The sequence below is a fragment of the Nelumbo lutea genome, chromosome 1 (genome assembly GCF_056320005.1).
Source record: "Nelumbo lutea isolate HS-2025 chromosome 1, American lotus-T2T, whole genome shotgun sequence".
Classification (NCBI taxonomy): domain Eukaryota; kingdom Viridiplantae; phylum Streptophyta; class Magnoliopsida; order Proteales; family Nelumbonaceae; genus Nelumbo; species Nelumbo lutea.
The window spans coordinates 143,931,965-143,954,309 of record NC_142684.1 but is presented as its reverse complement, the minus strand read 5'-3'; the positions used below and the strand labels follow the sequence as shown (position 1 = coordinate 143,954,309).

General features: G+C 41.0%; 1 long non-coding RNA gene across 1 annotated transcript in view; it reads right to left on the bottom strand.

The window, feature by feature from the left end:
• Nucleotides 1-2,403: 2,403 nt before the first annotated feature.
• Nucleotides 2,404-22,345, bottom strand: part of LOC148878090 (uncharacterized) — a 40,016-nt gene continuing 20,074 nt past the window's right edge. Inside the window, exon 2 of the long non-coding RNA XR_016100457.1 lies at nt 2,404-2,786. This is a non-coding gene — a long non-coding RNA (uncharacterized LOC148878090). The remainder of the gene's footprint in view (nt 2,787-22,345) is intronic.

Sequence of the window (22,345 nt, the reverse complement as noted above, 5' to 3'; positions counted from 1 at the left end):
ATACCCCGAGATTTTGAAAGTTTGATTTTTGTAATCTTCCTTTTCTTGTAAGGTAGGTTTATATTTGCCTATGTTTAGAAAGAGTATAAATTTTGTATTTATACCCTTTTCTTGTGAAAGATGAAGGGTAGGCTAGTTTCATGCAGAGTAGTAGCGCTTCCGATTTATTTTATATTTCAATCATGGTTTTGTGGGAAAGTTAAAATGGTAGAGGACTATGGGATGATTGGATTACTTTTTATATCACGCTACAAATTAGGACTAAACAAGAATTCCACAATTGTTATCGGAGACTTTTTTTTTTTTTTTTTTTTAAATTGTTACTTGAGAGTAGATCTGTTCATAGGCTGGGTGGATTGACACTTGGGCGGGCTTGAACAAGCAAATGAGCACACGAGTTTTACCTCTGGCCAAAAAGTTCAGTCTGCAATAAATTCGAGTTGGGCTCGGGATTTGCCAAAATAGCCCAACCTGGCTCAACCTATAGACTAAACTCAAAAACCCTAATATCCTAACCCTTCTCATTCATCTCTTTCCACATTTCCTATTAGTCGAACTATCCAGTGTCGAGCCTCTCTTCTCTTCACATCCTCCTCACACTCTCAAGCAGTCGTAGAATCAGCAAACATTCACCAACACAACAGCTTCGGCAAATCGGCGGTGATTCCTCTCTCTCTCTCTCTTGTTCATCTTCTCACTTCTTCTCTTTCAAATCTCAAACACCGATGAGGCGATGAACACAGGCACCGATGGCGACAACGGTGAATCCCCTCTCTCTCTCTCTCTCTCTCTCTCTCTCTCTCTCTCAGATGCGAACTCAGCACCACAGTCACGAGCGATAAGTTCTTTCTTCTGTTAGGTCGGGCTTCGGGCTTTTTATTAGGGCCGGGCTCGGGCTCAGGCTCGGGCCTAACAAAATCATGCTTATGAAGAGTAAAAGCTCGACCTAGACCGACCCACAAACAGGTCTACTTGAGAGTAGTTTAAGCTTATGTTTAGGATGAGTATTTATTTTAGAGTTATTATTAGAACACCTCTATATTTACTTAAACCTATCCAATAGTTTTTTTTTATTTTATTAAAACATTTCTTATACTTTGTAATCTATTTACTTAATTGACATTTTTGTTAAGGAGTGTTTGTTTTGTTATTGAAGGTATAATTGTTTATTCCAAAAATACCCTTAACACTTTTTTATGTAGAAAACAAAATTAACCAAATAAATTCAATAGAATAGTCACGTGTGTCTTATTAGAGAACATGGTATTTTCATTTCTATTTATTTTTTTATTAGATTTATTCAAATGGATTTTAGGAACTAAATTGTCATTTTCCTCTGTCATCTAATAGAATATCGATTAATTAAATACATTGCAAATTATATGGGGTGTTTTAGTAAATAACCCTTATAAGTGCTTATAAGTGTTTTGACATGGGGTAATTTAGATATGGGTACGTTTAAGCTATACCAAATAAACACTTAGAAAATGATTTCAAAATTCCGGATTTTTCAAAATGGATTTATTCGGCTTTTTTATCAAACCTACATAAGTACTGATTTTATTGGTGTGGTCCAACTTAAAATAAGTACTTATTTAAATAAATGCTTAAAATTAGGTACTCCCAAGTCCCAATGGGGGTAAATAAAAAACATTGGCGTTGCTACAGTACAAACAAATCAAGTGAGTTGCCTTTCCTTCCTTTTGAGATTTTGTGTTTCGCCAATTAGGATGAATTTGAGGCGCATTGATTTGGCTGGATTTCTGTTGCTTCTAAGAGCCCTTTGGACGATCCAACATGGCTATAGGAGCCCCTGTTTAACAGCTTCCACACTTTGGGAAGTCCGTTCATGCTTTTGTCTTGGAGTTGAAGTTTTGCACAGAAAATCTAGCTTAATCCAATTCTCAAAATCTTAAGATTAGCTAGTGAAAACTGAATACAAATTCTGGGTTAAGAGCAGAGTGTTTTCTTTTCAGTTTTTACGAATCACAGAAATGTGAAAGCTTCACGGAACAATCAAAACATCTGTCAATATATCATCTCAAGAAAACTTGAGATGAGAGAAAGAAGATGCTTCAAGGATACGAGTCGGCGCCATCTCGGCTTGATTGGCGTTTTCCATTTACATCGTTTTCAGCTCGAGTACCCATCTAACTATCTTCAGTTTTTAGCATTAAAATGAGATAATTTATTGAGAACTAAATAACTCTGAAAGCAACCCACCTTATCCCCCATACTTAAAAGCTCCAATATTTGGATTAATTTAAGCCAAAGCCCAGAGGTTGAGAGGGATGATTAGCTTTTCACGCACAAGATGCGCATCGAGCATAGCCAAACGAATGGTAGACCAGTGGCTTGATCGAGTATGTCATCTGAGTCGTGTCAAATCCATTGTTCCCAGTGGACGAAGCCAGCAAATTTTAATTGGATTTGGCTGAAAGATTGTACAACTATTTGATGCTGTTTAATGGATCTTGTCTAAAGAAAAAGGGAGAAGAACTAAAGAGAGTTTGATTTAATTTGGGCATTGCTTTCTCTACTTTCCAGCATTGAATTGAAATCCATTTAGCATCCGTACATGACCCGTACAAGCATGTTATGAACACTAGTAATTTAGAAATCTGCAGAATTCAGTCTTGGCTCTTACTTAACATTGGATTGGAAAGCAAAGCCATCCACACCAATTAATCCAACACGTACTGATTGAACTTGAACCTCGTTCTCTTTGAATAATTTACGCTTGTACTGATCCAATTCCTCTAACCTGATGCTCACTAATCTGGAGTCTGGACCCATACCAAAAATAAAAAAAGATAGAGAGAATAAGGTTAGCTTGGTGAGTGGGGTTATATAGATTAGAAAAGAAAAAAGAACAATACTTGAAATTCTATTTCTATCTACTCTATTAAATAAAAAGCCAAGATACAATGCGGGTGACTTCCACTTCAATGACCATGTGTTGCATGCACAGAGAAGTGGGTCCTATCTAATGCTGTGTCCTCGTCTTCTTAACCTAAACACGTGGCATCTTACGAGACCATCTTATTGCTGTTATGATAAGAGCGCCCTCGTTGTAGCGTCTCTCTCAAATGGGATCCGACCTACACCATCTAATATTCGTGGGACGGCCCATCATCTCAATCAGTGAGGCCTCTAGCAGAATGTTTGATGTTCCTTGCGCGTTGATTAATCAAACGGAAGATAAGACTCAAGACAGTTTAGCTTCTTGAATTCCTATCTATGTCTGGACTGCTCAACTTATTTATCCACAAAAAAATTAAAATAAAATATTATATTACTATCATGAATCAAGTTTTTAATGTTATGGGAGTAAGGTTTGTGAAATCAATGATAAGGTTTTATGTCATTGAACCTGCATCTTTTATAGCGGGGCCTATGAATTTATTATTAACGTAAAATCTGATAATTAATTCCACAGCCTGCTGAACAGTTAAAGATTTCAGTTAATCCAAATTCTCTTGTGGGTCATTGATTGGATCATCCAGATCAATGGATGTCAACAATCATGAGCTATAACATCCTCAGGATGATCCAAACCTGAAAAATAAAATGCTAGTAATGATAAATCCATTAAAGTTATTTTTGGTTTGATGGGAAAATAAAAGATAACAGACAGTTGAGGGATTTCTACCAAACCAAACATGGCCTAAAAGTTTGTAAAGTCTGATCAGAATGTGATAAATCAACCAAAGTTGTTTTTTGACTAATAGACTTGTTCAAGGAGAGCCCATTGTTTATATAACGCCATCATGGGCTCATTTGATCTTTTATGGGCTGGGGCTTTTGGATGGTGACCTGCTTGACGTTTTTCAGAATGCTAAGATGTTTTAACCGAAACCCAACGTGCATGGCCGGGGTCGGTCTCATATGAACCCAGCCTCGGGGAATCACCAACCACGTACTGTTTGTTAATTGTATATATCTCGGGGGAGCCCACAGTGTGCAAGATCCTGCTCACAACTCATTTATGAGTGACACGTGTATGAAGGAAATCAGAAACTAAAAATCCTTCCGGGACATAGCAACAACAAATTAAGTTAATAACAAGTCAAAAGAGGGCAACTTTAACGGTGGGGACCTCATGATCGTGATCAGGAACAGGCCAAAGAAAACTGAACCGAGTCGAGTTGAGCCGAGCAAGTGAAATATGTTATCTGCCAACCGAGGTACTGGCGTACTGATAGTGTTAAGGGCTCGTTTGCGAGGGTTTCTGCATTCAATACGAAGCTAATCTGATATGGTTTCATAAAAAATCGATTTTGTGACGTCTGTGAATCTATTTTCAACTTTCCGCGTTTTTACCAAATATGACTTTATGGTTTTCTAGGTTCCTCAGTTCATATAATGCCAAAAGCCATTTCATGAAAGCCCTCCCAAACGAATACCAAGGGCAAGAGCATCCAAATCAGTGGACAAACTAGCTAGATATGGAACTGAGCAGTGGATGTGTGTCTAATAGTAAGCCTACCACTTGTAACAATTAGAATGGCTGGTGAAAAGGCCACACGAGAGTCCCTTTCTGGAGCATTTTTGTCTCCAACATTTTGTTTTCTTTCCTCTTGTTTGTTTATAGATCTTTGCTTTTTTATGCTTTTTTTCAAGCTTTATTGTTTTCTTGTTCCATGTTTGGGAAATATTTTCGGAGCATTTTCTCTTTCCTAGAACCATTTTGCTTAGTTGCTACCGGACCAAAATTCGAGAGAAACTGGGCACCCCTTTGATAAATTTTAATCTCAAATTCTCAATGAAAATATGGGTGAAGAGGAGTTATTCTTATTCTTATTGTTCTTATTATGACTGGTTTAGAAAATGAGGGTGAAAACAACTAGATATTGTAATTGATTATGTGCGATCTAGTGCTCTCTGCTAGCACAGACGCTGGATTAAGTAAGTTGCCTAGTTGAGTTATAAGAGAGAGAGATCAAAGTGTATGGGTGGCTTTATTCGGGATGGGCAATTCAATGCTTAAGTTAGCAAATTGAGAATGTGATTACAAGAATGCAAGAGAACTAGAGTGCTAGAGAGCTAAATCGTACATACTTTTTTTCTGTAAATGGGGATGCCTTTATTATAGGCAAGCTATTGTGAGGCTCACGAAGCGTACCTGAGATCTCCGGCCTATCTGGTTTGGAGGTGGTTTCATGCCAGAGATAGACTCCACGTAAGTAGATAGAGTTTATCCAATCGCACCCAAAGCGGTCGGGGTGATAATTGGATCTTCCGACGTGGCATCGTGATCCCAACATGCTCATGGAGGAGGTCACTTGACACGTCAGAAAAGTTGCTAACCGAACTTAGGTTAGGTTAGTAGAAGTAGGTCACCTTTTATGCCAACCTGAAGTCTTGTTAAGCCCTTTGTAGTTCAACCTACCGAAGAAGTGTCAAGATCCTCAAGGCAAGTACAAGGTGTCTGAGGCACTCACGAGGTTTGCTTGCGTGGTGCTAAGATGTCATCTAGCTATTTTGAGGTGCCACCAAACTTAGGTCAGATCGGCAGAAGCAGGTCGCCTTTTACACCAACCTGATGTCTTGTCGAGTCATTCGCCGTTTGACCTACCGAAGTGGTGCCAAGATCATGAAGGCAGGTGTCAGGTGTCTAAGGTGCTCCCGAGGTTTGCTTATGTGGTGCTAAGATGTCATTTAGATGTTTTGAGGTGCCATGTGTCATCACGCCACTAAAGGGCTAAATCGCCCCTCATCAATTGCCCCCCACTTCTAAGTCGAGGCCAGTTCGACAAAGGGAGTAGCTCATCACAAAGCCTTTGGCCTGGAGTGACGGGTTTGACTAGTTCTCCATAAGCTTGGTCTGATTCACCTACTCGACCGAGAAAGCGAGTTACCACATGTGCCAAGTTCAATTTTTTTTCAAGCACATGAGATCAAATTTCAAATCTCGCCGCCAAGTGCCAAGGTGGCTAAATGGGGTGCATAAATTCGAATTTCAAGTTCACCACTTAGAGCTGAATGGGAGCGCATGAATTTGAATTTCAAACTTGCCACTTGATGCTAAATGGTGCGCTCTCTTTCTGGGCCATCAGGTAGGGCGCATCTCCATTGTTGATCTAAGGGTGCTTTTGCTATAAATAGGGGGCCCCCCAATGGGTCCCCACTACACTGTTTGGAGTCTTCTAAAGGTTTACTTGATTAAGATCTTGAGCAGCTCGCGAAGGAGTTTAGTTTTTGTGTGAGATCAGTCTTCTCTCAATTTCTAGTGAGTCTTTGCTTTCCACACTTTGTCTAGTGGGTCGGAGAGGGAGTATCCCCAGGACGCTCAAGACGAGGTGGGGACCTTGACTCAAGAGCGATGAGGATCCAACATAGGGGCCTCGACCTTTCAACAACCTAAGACTAGGTCAGAGTTCGGACCTACTGAACTGAGCGATGAGGAATTGATTGCCTTGGTGGTGACCTTCAAAGGTGGCAGACTGGTTGCAAGTTGTTGAGTGGTTTCCCTTCGAAGGTGGCAGACTGGAAGTCGAGGTACGTCTTCTTGTCCTAAGAAGATGGCTGGCCCATGGATACCACTTGGAGGAGTGAGGAGAGGAAGATCCCCGACATTGAGTTTAATGATGAGCTAGCAGACCAACTTTTGTTTTTCATAGAGTAGCACTCCTTGGCTGATGAGTTCTTAGCTGAACTAATGCTCATTGGGGTCGGTCTGAGCTCTGTGGGTAGGTCGTCAGCATGTTACTTTATTATGTTACTGTCTTTGTATACTCTAATCTGACCAGATTGCTTTCTCTTTTTGGTAGGTATGTCAGACACAACGTCTGTTCTGGTTGCGATGAGGAGGGATATCCCCCAAAAAAAGAGGGCATCCAAGTCTACTCATGCTTCAAAGATAGAGCAAGAAGCTATGGAGAGGCCGCCGGATAGGAAGCCCAACGTAGTGGACATCAACGATGATCACATCGGTCTAACCTCCATTGACCCTACGAGCATGCCTGACCAATTCACTCCGCCCCTGACGTGCATGTTCCCTAACGTCACCTAGGAGGGATCCAGTTTGTGCGGCCAGGTCTACCTCTCGAAATGGGATGTCACAGCCACAGATAGAATCCGAGACCCTCGTGCCACCTTTGAGGTGAGCACTAACATATTCTTCCTGATGATAGGAGGGACTTCAGTCAGCGGAGTGTTGTCGGCCTCAGTAGCTTGATATTCAAGGACGCATTGTCATTAAGTACTGGTCCTTCAACACTTGGTCTTTGTACATGTTCACCTTGCTAACTCTTTCTTATTTGTAGGTGAGTTGTATGACTCGGGCTTTATACGACCGTGCCATCACTATGAAGCGCAATAACACACAAATAACGACTGAGATCAAGTCCCTTCGATCGCATCTGGAAAGTGCTCTGCTAGAAGCCTAGGAAGATCCCCGATGATTCCTCGATGCAGTGTCCATCTTGACTCACCAACTGGAGGAGGTGAAGAGCAATATTTCTGAGTAGGCTCGAGAGCTTGAAGAGAGGCAGACTAAGTACATCGAGAACATCCAACATGCACAACATCTCGGCATCGAGGAGTTACAAAGGTCACCCAAGTTCGAGCGTGTAAAGATGGAGGATGTTGTGCCTTATCTTAAGAGGGGATTTCACCTGCATCCGAACTACAATTTTGGGCATGTATCGGCAAAATCGATTCCAAACGATGAGAGCACCCACATTGATGCTGAGCTAAACACTTCAGATGACATGGAGGACGGCGAGGACAAGGTCGAGGAGGGCGTTGGAGATGCCGACAACTAAACTACTTTTCTTGGACCCCCCTTCTACAAATTGTACTCTGAGCCTTTGAGCTCGGTTTTCTATTTCTCTTCTTTTTTTTTTGTAGTGATGTAACTTTTCTCTTTTGTAGTGAAATCACCCTTTTACATGTCCTATGTCACTGTTTACACCTCTTATTTTCTATTTTTATAAAATAAGCTAAGTGTAGAACATTAATCAAGGTGCTTGAATTGCTTACATGCCAAAGCAACTAGGCTTACAATTTCGGTTTAGTCAAAACGCTGTCGAGTTGTCAACGTCTTTCAAGATCAGCATAGGGGACCTTAGAGTGGAAAGTGGTTTGGATTCCCCTTGTTCATTTGACCAGGTCATCGTAGTGGGTAGTCTATGCTTTTGCTATTGCAGATGTAGCTCAAAACTTCCAAACTCATAGATAGTATCAACTTAGGTTATTAAAGTTCCACGCATGGGGTAACCGCCTCCCCTCTAACGTTTCTAGCTCGTATATGCCTTTGTCAATCACCTTGAGTACTCTGTAGGGGCCTTCCTAGTTTAGACCTAGCATTCCCACTTCAAGCTCATGTACCATAACCTTCCTGAGTATCAGGTCACCTAATCAAAATTGGCATCTCTTAACTTAGGCGTTATAGTACCGAGCTACCCATTGCTGGTGTGCCGCAGTCCAAATGTAGGCTAAGTCATGAACTTCCTCCACTAGGTCGAGGTTAGTCCATAGCTTATCCTTGTTAGCCTCCTCATTGTACATCTATGACCACAAAGTCAGTGATTCGGTCTTGGTTGGGTGGACAGCCTTTGCCTCATACGTTAGGTTGAAAAGAGTCTCATTGGTAGCTGTATTGATGGTAGTTCAATAGGCCCAGAGAACACATGGCAACTTGTCCACCCACAAACCCTTAGCTCAGGAAAGATGAGCTTTTAGTCCGTAGAGGAATGCTCTATTCACTACCTTGGCCTGTCGTTCGTCTGAGGGTGGGCCACCGAGGTGAAGTTCTGTTGGATTTTCATCTTGGCACACCAGTTTTAGAACTTGATGTATTCAAACTACTTCCCATTGTCTAATATCAGCATCCTGGGGAGTTTGATTCTATAAATGATGTTCCTCAAAAAAAATTTTGGATATTGTGAGCTGCCATTAGACCTATTCATGGGCTAGGTAGCCCGACGGCCCAGTCTGCACCCCAACCAAGCTTGGACATGTAATTAGGCCCGCGGGCCTGACCTTGGACCTAAAACACCAAGCCCGATTGTGTGTTGAGCTGGGCTCGGGATTTTTCAAAAAAGCCCAGCCCGAACCTGTCCCGGCCTGACTCATTTATATAATATAAAATATATACATTTTTTATTTTTCTTTATAATTTCTCTCTCTATTCAGTCACTTCAACAGCGACATGAGCTATATACTTCAAGCTCAGGCCCAGGCCCGAGCTTCGGGATTTTTATAAGGGCCAGGCTCGGGCCCAGGTTGTCGGCCCAATGGTCGAGCCAAGCTCAGGTTCAGGCCTTAAAAAATGTGTTAATGCATAGTGAAAACCTAGCCTGAACCTGGCCCAGTCCAGCCCATGAACAGGTTTAGCTGCGATGAATACTAGCAGCTCATAAGGTATCTCAAGTTGACGGGCTCGTATGGTAGCTGTGCAAATGGCCATGAGCTTGTAAGGTATCTCAGGTTTGCAGCTGGCTGATGTAGTATGTTAATGTGCTGCAGACACTTGTCGCACTTTCGAACTAATTGTAATGCATCCATTTTCATTGTGGGCCAATAGTAGCCTTGTCGTAGGCCTTTCTGGGCCAGCGCCTTGCCCCCAAGTGTCCTCTGTAGAGACCTTCATGGATCTCATGTAACACCTAGTTCACTTTTGTTGGATGCAAGCAACGCAAGTAGGGGAGCGTGAACGACCTACAGTGTAGTTGCTCACTAATGATAACATAGCGAGCTGACTACTGCTCTACTTTCGAGCTGCATTGCATTCTATTGGTAGGATCTCGTGGCATAGATAGTCAACGAGTGGGTCTATTCAACTCGGTTCCATAGCTAAAATAGGAGTGACCTCTTTTTCCACCATTTTTATGCTAAGTCATGGTAGGTTTTTAACATAAACTGTCCTCTTTGTGATGTCCATTGCACTGACCAACTTTGAGAGTGTGTTGATCTTAGTGTTCTCAGTCCTTGGAACTTGTTGAATGTACCAAGAATGGAAGTTGGGTAGGAACTCTCTAACCTTGGCTAGGTAAGCCAACATGGCAGGCTCCCAAGCCTCATATTGCCCATTCACTTGATTCACCACTAGTTGGGAGTCGCTGTACACCAAGAGATGTTTCACACTGACCTCTTTTGCCAATGATAGCTTAGCTATAAGTGCCTCATGCTCAGCTTCATTATTCGAAGCTTGAAACACAAATTGGAGAGCATATTCCAGCTTCACCTCGCTAGGTCCTAAAAGGATTAGCTCAGCTCTACTTTTGCGCTAGTTGGACAAGCTGTCCACAATGAGGATCTAGGGATCCTCGTCCCAAGTCAGGTCGGGCTCTGTGCTGGTAGGTGTCTCCAAGGTAATAAAGTCTATATGACCTGGGCCTTGGTCTCTAGGCATGGCTCGAACTGAATGTTGTACTTACTGATCTCGATTTCCCATTTTGTTAACCTTCCTAATACCTCAAGCTTCTGAAGGACTTGCCTTAAAAGGTCGATCAATTAGGACCACAATGGTATGGGCTTGAAAGTAAGAGTGTAGTTTACGGGCTGCTAGCACTAGTGAGAAGGCCAGCTTTTCGATGTTCAAGTACCTCATCTTGATCGTGTGTAAGACTTTACTTACATAAAAGACAGGTCATTGTACCCTATCCACCTTACAAATTAAAACTGAGTTGACTACCTCATCACTCGCTGAAAGGTAGAGTTTTAGCTCGTTTCCGGGTTTTGGCCTAGTTAGTAAGGGTAGTGAACTTAAGTATCTTTTCAACTCGTTAAACATGAGCTGCCAATCTTGGGTCCATTCGAAGTCTTGATTCTTTTTTCTGTCTTTGAAGAATGGAAGGCACCACCCAGCTGACGTAAACATAAACCGGTTCAGGGTGGTTATTGATGAGAGTAGAATTTATCATATTTTTATCCCCAAATATTCTGTCTTTCATACCTAATTAGTACTTACGTGGACTCATATGTCTTGTATTTCAGTTCAGGACATGAAAAGAAGGCATCAGGAGCAAAGAAAGGCAATTCGAATGATTTTTCACAGTTTCAGCACAGTTTAGTAATTTAGGCCTAACTCGCATATCCGAACTCCAATTGGGCTGATTCAAGACCCACTGGAAAAATAAGAGAAAAATCCACAACTTTTGTGTTTTGGGGTTTTGTAGATTCAGCCTACATTGAAGTAAAATATGGGCCTGAAATCAGAGAAAATTCGTAGGAAGGCCCAATCCGCAGCTGAAGCCCAGCTTGCAGAAAAGCTTGGCTGAAGCCCAATTCGCAGAGGAGGTCTAATATGAATCCAAGAATAAGAAACTGAGAAGAGTCATACCAGATCTAAGTTTATGATATAATCCCAGAAAGATAAGAGATTGAGTTCATTAGATAAAGAGACTAGAACTTTCTAATTTGAAAGAATAACTTCAAGAGAGAGTAGTAGACCACCCCCTCCCTTTTAGGTTATATAAAGAAGTAGGGGGCAAACTAGAGGGATCATCAATCAACAATTGGAAGAATTCTTGAAATCCCTCTGAAGTGAATCAAGAAGGTCTTCAAGAACTTCAAGAAGGAGATCAAGAAAGCTTCAAGAAGGAGGTGGCGACAAGAAGAAGAGGAGATCTCAACACCCTGGGCGAATTCATGAGTTCTTTCTTTCATCTTGTTTGCTTTATTTCCTTTATTATGAACTGATTTGTTTTTAGCTAGGGCTGTGGAAAGCCGAACCATGATAATGAATATATTTTTATTATTATGATTTATCCAAGATTGTGATTTCCATATAGTCTATAAATTATTTTCTTAATGCGGTTAGGAGTGGCCATCTCTTAGTTGATTCGGTGTATATGAATGAATTGGAAGAGGAATTTATATACTTGACCACATAATTCATGGTGTGAATTGAATGGTATATAGGGATATATACACATGATTCATCTGAATATATGAGTTTTTCTTGCACTTCATGCATTTTTATTATTGAGAACTCTAATCGAGGGATCGAGGGGTTACTTGATAGAAATAGGTTTAATATATCTTGGGAAAGAATATTAAATAAAATTGGGAAAAACTTCAGCTTACGGGAATAACAATTAATCTTGGTTAATCGCATCCATCAATATTCATTAGATTGGTTGGGTAGACCTAAAGCCCTAGCGATTTCATCATTTGCATATTCGGTTGTTGATTGTCCTTGCTTTTATCTTCTTTTTCTAGTTTTTGTTTTCAGTAGTTCTTACTCTTAAATCTGAATTTCGATTGTCCAAATAATTAGGGAGGACTGTAGTTCTAATACTTATTTTGTTAAATCCCCGTGGGAATGATATTTTTATACTATTTGATAACTAGTGCACTTGCTAGGGTTATATTCATAGCTATCAGTTATCCGGCCTGATAGCCTTTGAACTTCTTTAATCGACCTAGGGGGTACCATATCTAGGATGGCCTAGATTTTTGTCTAGGTTGCCTTCAACAACACATTAGTTCACAATGTACCCAATGAACTTGCCCGATGTGACCCCGAAGATGTACTCATTCAGATTGAGTTTCATGTTATATTTTCTTAAAATGTGAAAAACATTATTTTGGTCAAAAATTAAAGAGTTTGAAAACTAGGCTTAACAACCATATCATCGACATAAGCTTCTATTTTATTTCCAATTAAATCAGAAAATACTTTGTTTACAAGGCGTTGGTAGGTCACCCCAGTGTTTCTTAAACCAAAAGGCATAACTTTATGACAATACAAGCCTGTTCCAATTTCAAAAGCAATTTTTTTCTTGGTCGGTTGGATCCATCTAGATTTAGTTGTAGATATAGTAAGCATCCATGAAGCTTAATAGTTCAAACCCTAAAGTTGCATCTTCTAGGTGATCTACCCTAGACAGTGGGAAGTTGTCCTTTGGGTAGGGTCAAACCCTTCTTCACAAGCACTAGGTTCATAATCCAACTCAAGTATTAGACCTCTTGAATGAAGTCTACTACGAGAAGCTTCCATACCTCCTTGTCCACTATCCTCCACCACTCCTTAGCAAGGTTCCTTTTCCTTTACCGAACTGGTATGGCTAAAGGGTCAACATTCAGCCTATGAGTTATGACAAAGGGGTCTATCCCAAACGTTTCTACAGCTGACCAAGCAAAAACATCTAAATTATTAATTAAAAAGTCTATCAGTTCAAAGCATAGTGGTTCCGTAAGACGGACTCTAATATGCATTGTCTTCGCGAGGTCGATATTTGGCACTGGCACCAAGACAATGTTCTCCATAGGACAAGCTCTTTCATCACTATTTTCTAGGGGCGGCTCAAAAGTCAACATCGGCGGCTTGCTTTCCCTTCACTTTCACTACGGCCACGTAGCACTTTTGAAACTCAAGCTGACCATCTCACACCACTCCAACTCCATAACTTGTCAGGAATTTCATTAATAGATTATAGGTCAACACCATGACTCTAAGGGTGTGTAGGATAGGTGGGCCCAAGATGGCATTGTAGGGTAAGGGAGTTGCAGCCACTAGGAAGTTGTGGTCGAAGTGCGCCTAGTCCCATGGCGAGCCTACTACCACTGGTACTCTTATTCGACCTAGAGGTCGCACTATTTCACCGCTAAAGTCGACTAGGGGGATGCCAACTAATAGCAGGTCCTTTTCTTGAGCTCCATTCGCTCAAATGCCTCCAAGAGGATATTTTCCAAACTGCCAAAGTCAACTAGAATCCGTTTTACCTCAAGTCATTTATCACTAACTTGACCACAAGGGCGCCATCATGTGGATACTAGATCCCAGGAGTGTTATTTTCAGTGAAGTAGATTATTTCCTCCACGTGAGGGCGCTTAGGCAAGTTCTCGTCCTCATGCACGAGCTCCTAAATTGAGTTCTTCTTGGCTGAGGTGTTGCATCCTACCACGATGGACCCACTTGTGATCATGTTGATTACACCATGGATGGGCCATTCTGTTGGTGGTGGGTCTCATGGGAGTTGATCCCTATTCTGGTCCATGCTCGACTGTTGCACTTCTATTGGCTAGTTGGTAGGTTGGTGTCGGTCTTCTTGCTTGATGAATTGCTTTAGGTAACCTCGGCAGATCAGCTCCTCAATCTCATTGTTAAGGTTACGGTAGTTTTCTGTGTCATGGTTGATGTCCCAATGGAAGTGGTAGTACTTGTTTGGGTTCATGTTGAAGGGATGAGGGATCCATCATATGGATGGCCAAACCCAATAGGTAGGTTGGGCGAAATTTCAAAAATTTCTCTCTCCCATGTGGGAATCACATTTCCTATTTTAGAGAACTACATTTTCAATGATCAATCTTGAACTTAAACCAGACCATATCTGAAGCCAAAAGGTAGGAGAGGGATATACCTGAAAAGGAGTAGTAGTAACCCCCAACGAAGGTGTTCACGCCCAAGGAGATTATCAAAGACTGCTTCCACTAAAGATGACACAACGTAGGGTGGAACATAATCAACAGGATGGCTCTTCAGCAAGAACCAGATTCTTCACCAAGAATCTAATGGAGAGTGAGTGAGCACGACTTCAGATCACCTTTTCTACCAAAAGTTGATATCAAGAACCCTTTCTTGATCGCTCCTACAGGTGGAGATCGAACTAGTAATGGCGACAAAATCAGGAGAAGGTAAGAGCAGAAGATGGCATCAGTTCAACTGTATGCTATCTTCTCTCTTGTATTAGTAAAACTGAATGATGATTTGGGGTTCTCCCTTCTCCTCTATTTATAGCCTTAAAAAGAGGTTTTCCTAATCCCATTAAGAGTTTTCTAATCCAAATATTGTATTTGGATCTGGACTCTCTTTAAGAGATAAGAATAATCCATTGTCTTATCTGTAGATAAAGATCAACCCTTCTAATCTAATTAGGAATTTCCTGATCCAAATCTTTATTTGGATATGGACTCTCTGAGTGGATAGGGACAATCCCTTATCCTATCTGCTGATCTGAATCCCAGAACCACCCCTCTTTAATTAATCTAATTAAGCCAGTTTGAATTGGGCTTTAGGCCCATTAAGTCCATGTGCTCACTTATCCTCCAAACTGCTACCTAGTTGGATATCCTTGTATGGCGTGGGACCCAAACATTGATCTGCACATCATCCACATGGGTTCAGCCCAGCCTCTGTTAGAAGGCCTGGCCGAATTCACTGTAAGAAATAATGAACCCCTAAGTCCATCACCATGGGATCTTAATGGGCCCAACATTTACACTAAATGGTCATTGGGTCAAGCCACCTTATAAAAACCCAAAGATTGTGGGAAGATGCAAGATTAGCCCATCAGGTATTACCCTCAATGGTCTTACACTTAACCTTTCAGCACATAATGATCAAATACTGCCCGACAAGAAAGGAACTCTCCCTCGGCTGCAAGGTACAATGCTGCGCTCTCTACTCACATGGATCCTGGGAATTAAAACATTTTGCAAACATTTTGAAACCATAATATATATATGTGTGTGTGTGTGTATCACTATATAAATATATTTTGCAAAATGAATTTCAACGGTTGAAATCGACTGCCGACAGTTTTGGTTTCCATTAGATAAAGTGCATCATCGATCATTCACTTTGTCTGACAAAGGGGCTGACCCTATCACTATGATCACCCACTCAGATGAATTCTCGAACTGTCCCAACATACCCAGTTTTGACCCCCTCTAAGGATCTCACAGATTGGCATATCAAAGACAGCCCAATCCAACACCTAGTGCGGTATTATAATCGAGTCTAGGGGTCAGGTGTAACATTCTAGTTTTTCCCATCTATGTCAAAGGTCCAGGACAATACTAGAATTCCGGTCCGGTTCAGGGTTTCAAGAAAACACACATTGCATGTACCTCAGGTCTCACCCTAGCAGCTAAGACAACCCATCCTAACCAACTTGGCTGCACATTGATGAATGCACAAATTACACATATTTTATGAGGCTTTATGAATGGTTTTTGTGCTGATTTGTGTAAAGTCTTACCCCAATTTAGCTTAATTTAAGGAAATTATCAAAGGAGACCAGCTTAAGGGAAAAACATCATAAAACCATGGAAAAGAGGCCAAATTGGAGGCAATGTAGCCTAGCTGGAATAAAGGCCCAGCCAAGAGGCCTAAGGAGGGCTATTCAACCCATGAACAAGCTAGGCCCATGCAGCACTCTTTGGGAGATGCCCAAAGAGAGAGCCTAATTGCAGCCTTCCAAGGGAGCCTATTCGGCCCAGCAAAAGTGAGGCCCATTTATAGTTCAAGAGCAGCCCAAAGTGCAGCCCAAGGAGCCTAAAGGTGGCAAACTTTCTAGAAGAGAGAAATGAGGTATTAAGTGAAAAACAAGGCTAATTGGGTAATTCAGGACAGTTTCAGAATCGCGTTGTAGTTTAGGCTTTATTCTCTCATCTGGACTCCGATTGAGATGATTCAAGATGCGTTAGAAAGAGGAAAAAGGTGCGTAAGAGAGAAAGAAGGAGGGGATTCAAGAAGATTCAAGAAAGAGAAGAGGTTGATTTTGAATTTGGAGGAAAAGCCATTGGAGGAGATCAATCTATGTTATCTTTTTCCTTGATTTCTACACAAGTGGTAATCGAATTCAACTAGGGATTCATGTTTATTTTCTCCACTAATTCAATCTTTCTTGCTATAATTGAATGATGTTTCTTGTAATTTCAGTCCTGTAATTAGTTTTCTAGGGTTATTCGAATGGATTAGATTTAATCTTAATGTTTCTTGGTTAGGATTTTAATTGTTAGAATAGTTAGCCGAATTGATCTTGATTTTTGTAATGTCTAAATTTCTTGAGAAAGAATTTAGGCAACCTTAATTCTGTTTGGCCAAATTGTTTTTGATTCTTGGAAGTTCTAGAGTGCTTGAGAAAGACTCTAGAAATTTGGATCTACTAATCAAGAACCAAATTGAGTGCAAGATTAGAGATAACTTGCACAATTCGGTTGGTGCTCATTCAATCTGAATTGAGGTCCTAGAATGCCTAGATCTTAATGCATGCATGAGGATTAGATTCTTATTAGAGATAGAAGAACCATCACTTATGCTTAGGATAAACATGCACTTGAGAGAAGCTATTCATTGCCTTGGGGTTTCACCAAACCAAGGCTAAATTCTAATATACTCGAATAGCCTAGAGAACTAATTGCCAAATCAATTTCTGTGCATATTTAGCTTGTTTTCTCAACTTACATGCAAGGTATTTGATCCAATTCCTTAGAGATGGTTTGTTAGCTAGGATTTTATATGTGAATTATATATACAATTTGATTAATTAGATAATAGATGGCTGATATATTACTAGTAGTTGTTGTATAAGTCCTCATGGGAAACGATACTCTATTCATCACTCTATTACTTGTGTGACTAGTGCACTTGCTAGTGTAGCAATTACGTATCACACATCAGTGTCAGCCTTGGCAGGATAAATCTATCCAACAACTGTGAAGATTCTAAACTAACACGAGTCTCATATGTGTCCAGTTTATGGGTATTACACAGAAACACACCATAATAATATGAATCAAATATGTACTTTATTCATTTACATTAAATGTCATAATGCACATCATTCTAATTAGAGCTAAGGGCATACATTGTCTAACACATGTTGGCGGGGTCCTCTCTCATCCAAGGTTTCCATCTGATGTACTCGACCATCTTTATCTGCATTAGGATTTTTCCCCTCTTTGTGTTTAGTGCAGTATAGTTACAATTCTGAATGAGAGGGGTGCGAGATTGCTGGCATGAGGATTTGCTACCTTTGTAAACAGATTAACTCCTTCTCCATGGCAACCTACTATTCCGGTTATGAGGAGACCTACTATGCCTTGGTGGCTTACTCTTCAGGCTCTACTTGTTGCTCCCTGACATATCTTCCGATCTCTTTTAATTTGTTTCCCACTCAGCTCTAACCAAGACCCAAGTGCTTCTTCAACCTTCGTGAACTTGGTGGCCTAAGTGAGGAACTCCTTCATAGAGGCCACAAGTTTCAACTAGACTTCCCATGGTAAGTCAAGATGCTAGACATCGTTCATTGCTACAGTGAACTATACAGTCGGGTTGAAGTTGGGCATCTGAAGCCGCTCCAAGTTGAACCGCTTGATGTAGTCCTAGAACTTCCAATTAGTTCGTTGGACTACGTTCAGAAGATAGGTTACTTACTTTGAACATCGCTTGCTCGTCATGAAGTGGGTGGTGAAGAGGTTAGCGAACTGGCTCAAACTCTTAATTGAGCTTGCGACCAGTCCCAAGTACCACATCTGAGTTGTGCCCCGGAAGCTGGTTAGGAAGGCCATGGAAAGGCTTGCATCGTTGGTCCCATATAGCTACATCAGGGCTTAGAAACTATTAAGGTGGTCAACTGGGTGGTTGTTCCGTCATAAGATTCTAGGCTAGGGCCTTGAAGTCCTTATGCTATGGGGCCATAAGGATTTCACCGGCCAGTGGCGAAGTGTGGGTTACTAGCTGTGTTGATAAGGTGGCGATTTGACTCACCTCTTTATTCTCTTCATCCTTCTTTCTGGCCTCCTTGTTGTCATTTGGGAAAAGGTGGCTTTTTCCTACACTGTGGCATGCACATCTACGATGCCTTCTCCTAGTCCCTTTAGTAGAGTTGGTGGCCTCGGATGTCACAGCTTGGGTCGATTCTGGTTTGGGTCCAGTACTTGGTTCTGGTTTTGGTCGTCGAGTTGCTGATTCTGGTTGGTGTTCTGTCCAATGGCCTAATGTTGTTAGTGTTGCTGTTACGGTTGTTGTCAGCACCCAATTTTTGCTCGAGTTCTTCACCTTACCTCTTTGTACCCTTCTCTAATACAATATTCAAGACAAATAAGAACCATGAGATCAATATCAACATCCGATCAAACATCATCCCCAGATTTGGAAAATTACAACTTAGTTACACATCAATTTTCATAACTAAATTTCAAAGATCCATCGTTCATCATGCCAACATCATTTTTAATGGCCCTAATCTATGCGATAGTCAAATTCTAATTCCTCCAAAATCAAATCCAACATATCCATCTCCTCAAGATCACTAGGAAACAATTAACCAGTGAATCCCAATACAAATTTATGACAACCAACCGCAAAAACATTTAAATCCCATTTTGATGGACCTGAACGATTACCCAGATTGACCATATCTTTCTCGGATCAGAACCATTCACTTGATTCCTCCCCTTAATCTATGCCTACCCACCAAATTGTAGCTCAAAATTCCCCCGTTTGACCCCTCATCAAGCTTAGATCCTATTTCAATAAATATCATCAATTGGAGCTTACCATCCATCATTCCAACTTTATATAACCAATCAGAATATGCCATTGTATTTGGAGACCCAAAAACACCCCACCATGTCAAATTTTACAACCAAGCACCTACATTTGACCGTTGAAAAAGTAAGATTCCATTTTAGACCTTCTCATTGATTGAAAAACCATAAGCTAAGACCATGATCTGAACTAAATCAATGAATATACACCTCTGATCAAATATCCATTACTATCATCAGATTCAGGATGATAAAAAATGCCAATCCACCAAATTTCATCCCAAAACTCCTTCATTTGACCCTTCATCAAATAAAGATTTTATTTCAACAAATCTCGTTGATTCGAACCTATCATCCATAGATCTCCTTCTTCCTGTCCCTATTTATCCGATCAGACCTCACCACTATTTTTATAGACCCAAAAAACCTCAACACGCCAAATTTCATGATCAGATTCATCCGTTTGACCGTTAAACTAAAAATATACCATTTTGATGCACTAGATTAACTTATAATGCCATCTGTCCCATCCTGAAGTATCAAAAGGGCGATGGATGATGTTAGACCTATTATTGACCCATTCGAACACTTGGACCAATGAAATAGAACCTAATAGTCCCAAAAATCCCAAGATATCCCTACTTAAAGGAAAAAAAAAGACTAACATTTTAAAATTCATCAAATTTACATTTTTTGCCACTGACAGCCCCAAATATGAGACTACCATGACAGGCATGCCCCAAGCTCCCATTGGATACACAAAACCCATGAAAACAACCCCTAAATTAAAGAAAATATTTCATCAAATAGGAAAGATTTACTGGACATCTATTTCTTTGAAGAATCTTTACTTATTTGTGCAAAAAACCTTTGTTGAATCCCAACCCCCAAGCACTGCAACTAAACAAATTCATACCTTACCCCCCTCTCTTCCTCTATACATATTGACCTAACTTGAGCTCAAGGGGAGAGAAGGAGAAGAGGGAAGGAAACCTATGGGAGGCCTACACACACACACATAGAAAGAGGAGAGCTTTCTCTTAGTCCATATACCGCCTCTTGTTCACCCGAAATTTGGAGGTACTTTGAACCTCAAATTTCAAACTTGCCTCCTTCAATTTCAAGCGGAAGTTGTTGCAACCAGAAGCACTCCCTAACTAAAGAACCCATTTAAATTTCATTCTATTTCATCCCTAGCTCCTGGAAAACTATTGACAAGGTACATAAAAACCCATGGGAACCATGGAGGGCTCGACCACTGGAAGAGACACATTCACGGTGGCCAGAGGAAGGTTGGGATTTTGCACGATGAGGATTCCTGGTAGGGTCAGGGGCATAGTGAACTGCCCAATAGTGATAGAGGGGACCTTAGTGTGCATGGTGTGATGGTCCTACCTCCATATGACTGCTTCGTCAACACATGCATTGTTGTTGATGTTGTTGACAAGGTTGTTGCTGGAAGATGCCATTAGGTCGAATTCTTAGTGAGAAGGTGAGAACTTGGCTTCGTGTACGTGTTCCCATAGATAGCACTAATTGATGATGTGCGATCTAGTGCTCCCTATTGGCGGATAACTCAGACATTGGACTGAGTAGTTGCTTGGTCGAGCTGTAAGAGAGAGATCTGAGTGTTTGGGTGGCTTTACTCGAGGTGATCACACCGATGCTTAAGTCAATGAAATGGGAATGTGATTGCAACAATGCAAGAGAAATAGAGTGCTTGAGAACTAAATTGCATGTACCTTTTCTATGAATGGGGATGCCTTTATATAGGCAAGTTGTCGTGAGGCTCACAAAGCGCGTTTGAGAGCTCTAGTCTGTTTAGTTCAAAAGTAGTTTAATGTTAGAGATGGACTCTGTAAGAGGGTAGTGTCTATGTAGTCGCACCCGAAGTGGTTAGGTGATAACCAACTCTTTCAACAGGGTGTCATGGTCTCGGGGAAGATGGAGACGATGACCCACTCATGGAGGAGGTCGGTTGGCACGTTAGGTACATCACTAATCAAACTTTGGTCAGGTCAGCGGAAGCAAGTCGCCTCTTACACTGACCTAATGTCTTGTTGGACTGCTTGCAGTTCGGCCTGCCGAAGTGGTGCCAAGATTGTTAAGGTAGGTGTGAGGTGTTTGAGGCACTCCCAAGGTTTGCTTACGTGGTGTTGAGATGTCATCTGGCTGTTTTGAGGTGCCATGTATCATCACATCACTAGAGGGCCAAATTGCCCCTCATTAGCAACCAATCAACCAACGTCATAAAATAATAACCAATCACGTGGAATTTCTTCAAAATTTAGGGGGGGGTTTAATTGGTCAAAGGCTCAAAGTCTTTTTGGTATCATGTCTTTCCAGAACCATAGATTTTTCCTTCAATTCCTCCTTGGCAATACCCATTGTGAATATCTTATTGAAATTGGGTGTCACCTCATAGCTATGAAAGGAGCCGCCACCTATCAATAAAACTTGAAGAGGGAGTAATGGGCCTCCCTAATTTGAGAAATAAAACAATGACTCCTAATCCAAGACAAAGACATGATTCTAGTGCCCTCTCCCTTTCTTATCATGTGAATGCCAACTTCAATAAAAACTAAGAAACCTAAGGGCTTCTCTTAGTCCCATGAAAGTCCTACCATGGAGGTGGTACTCTCTCATGAGGCTCCTTCTCCTCCTCTCCCACTCTCCGGGCATGGGAAGCTCTTAGAGGAGCAAAGGGACGGTTGTATTCACAACCACCCCTTTTTTATCCAAAGCCTTCCATGTTCCTACTTGAGGGGTAGAGAGAGATTAAGTCTCAAGGAGACTATCACCCATGGACATCTCTCCATAATGAACTCAAGAGTGGCATGCATCAAATAAAATAAAATTTAAATCATTCAAACATTAATAAGACAAATAAGAAAAAAACAAAATTTCCTATGCCAAAACATTTAACACAAAGAAAACGAACTTAAGCACAAAAGCCTTCAATACAATCTAAAAACCTTAGGGGATAGCAAGGATATGTCACATGGTTGGGAAACACATAGAACCACAAAAGTACATCAGATAGCCATGTTAATTATCCTCGAACAAAAAAAAAAAAAACACAATGGAAATAGCACAATGTAGAAATTTGGCTTGG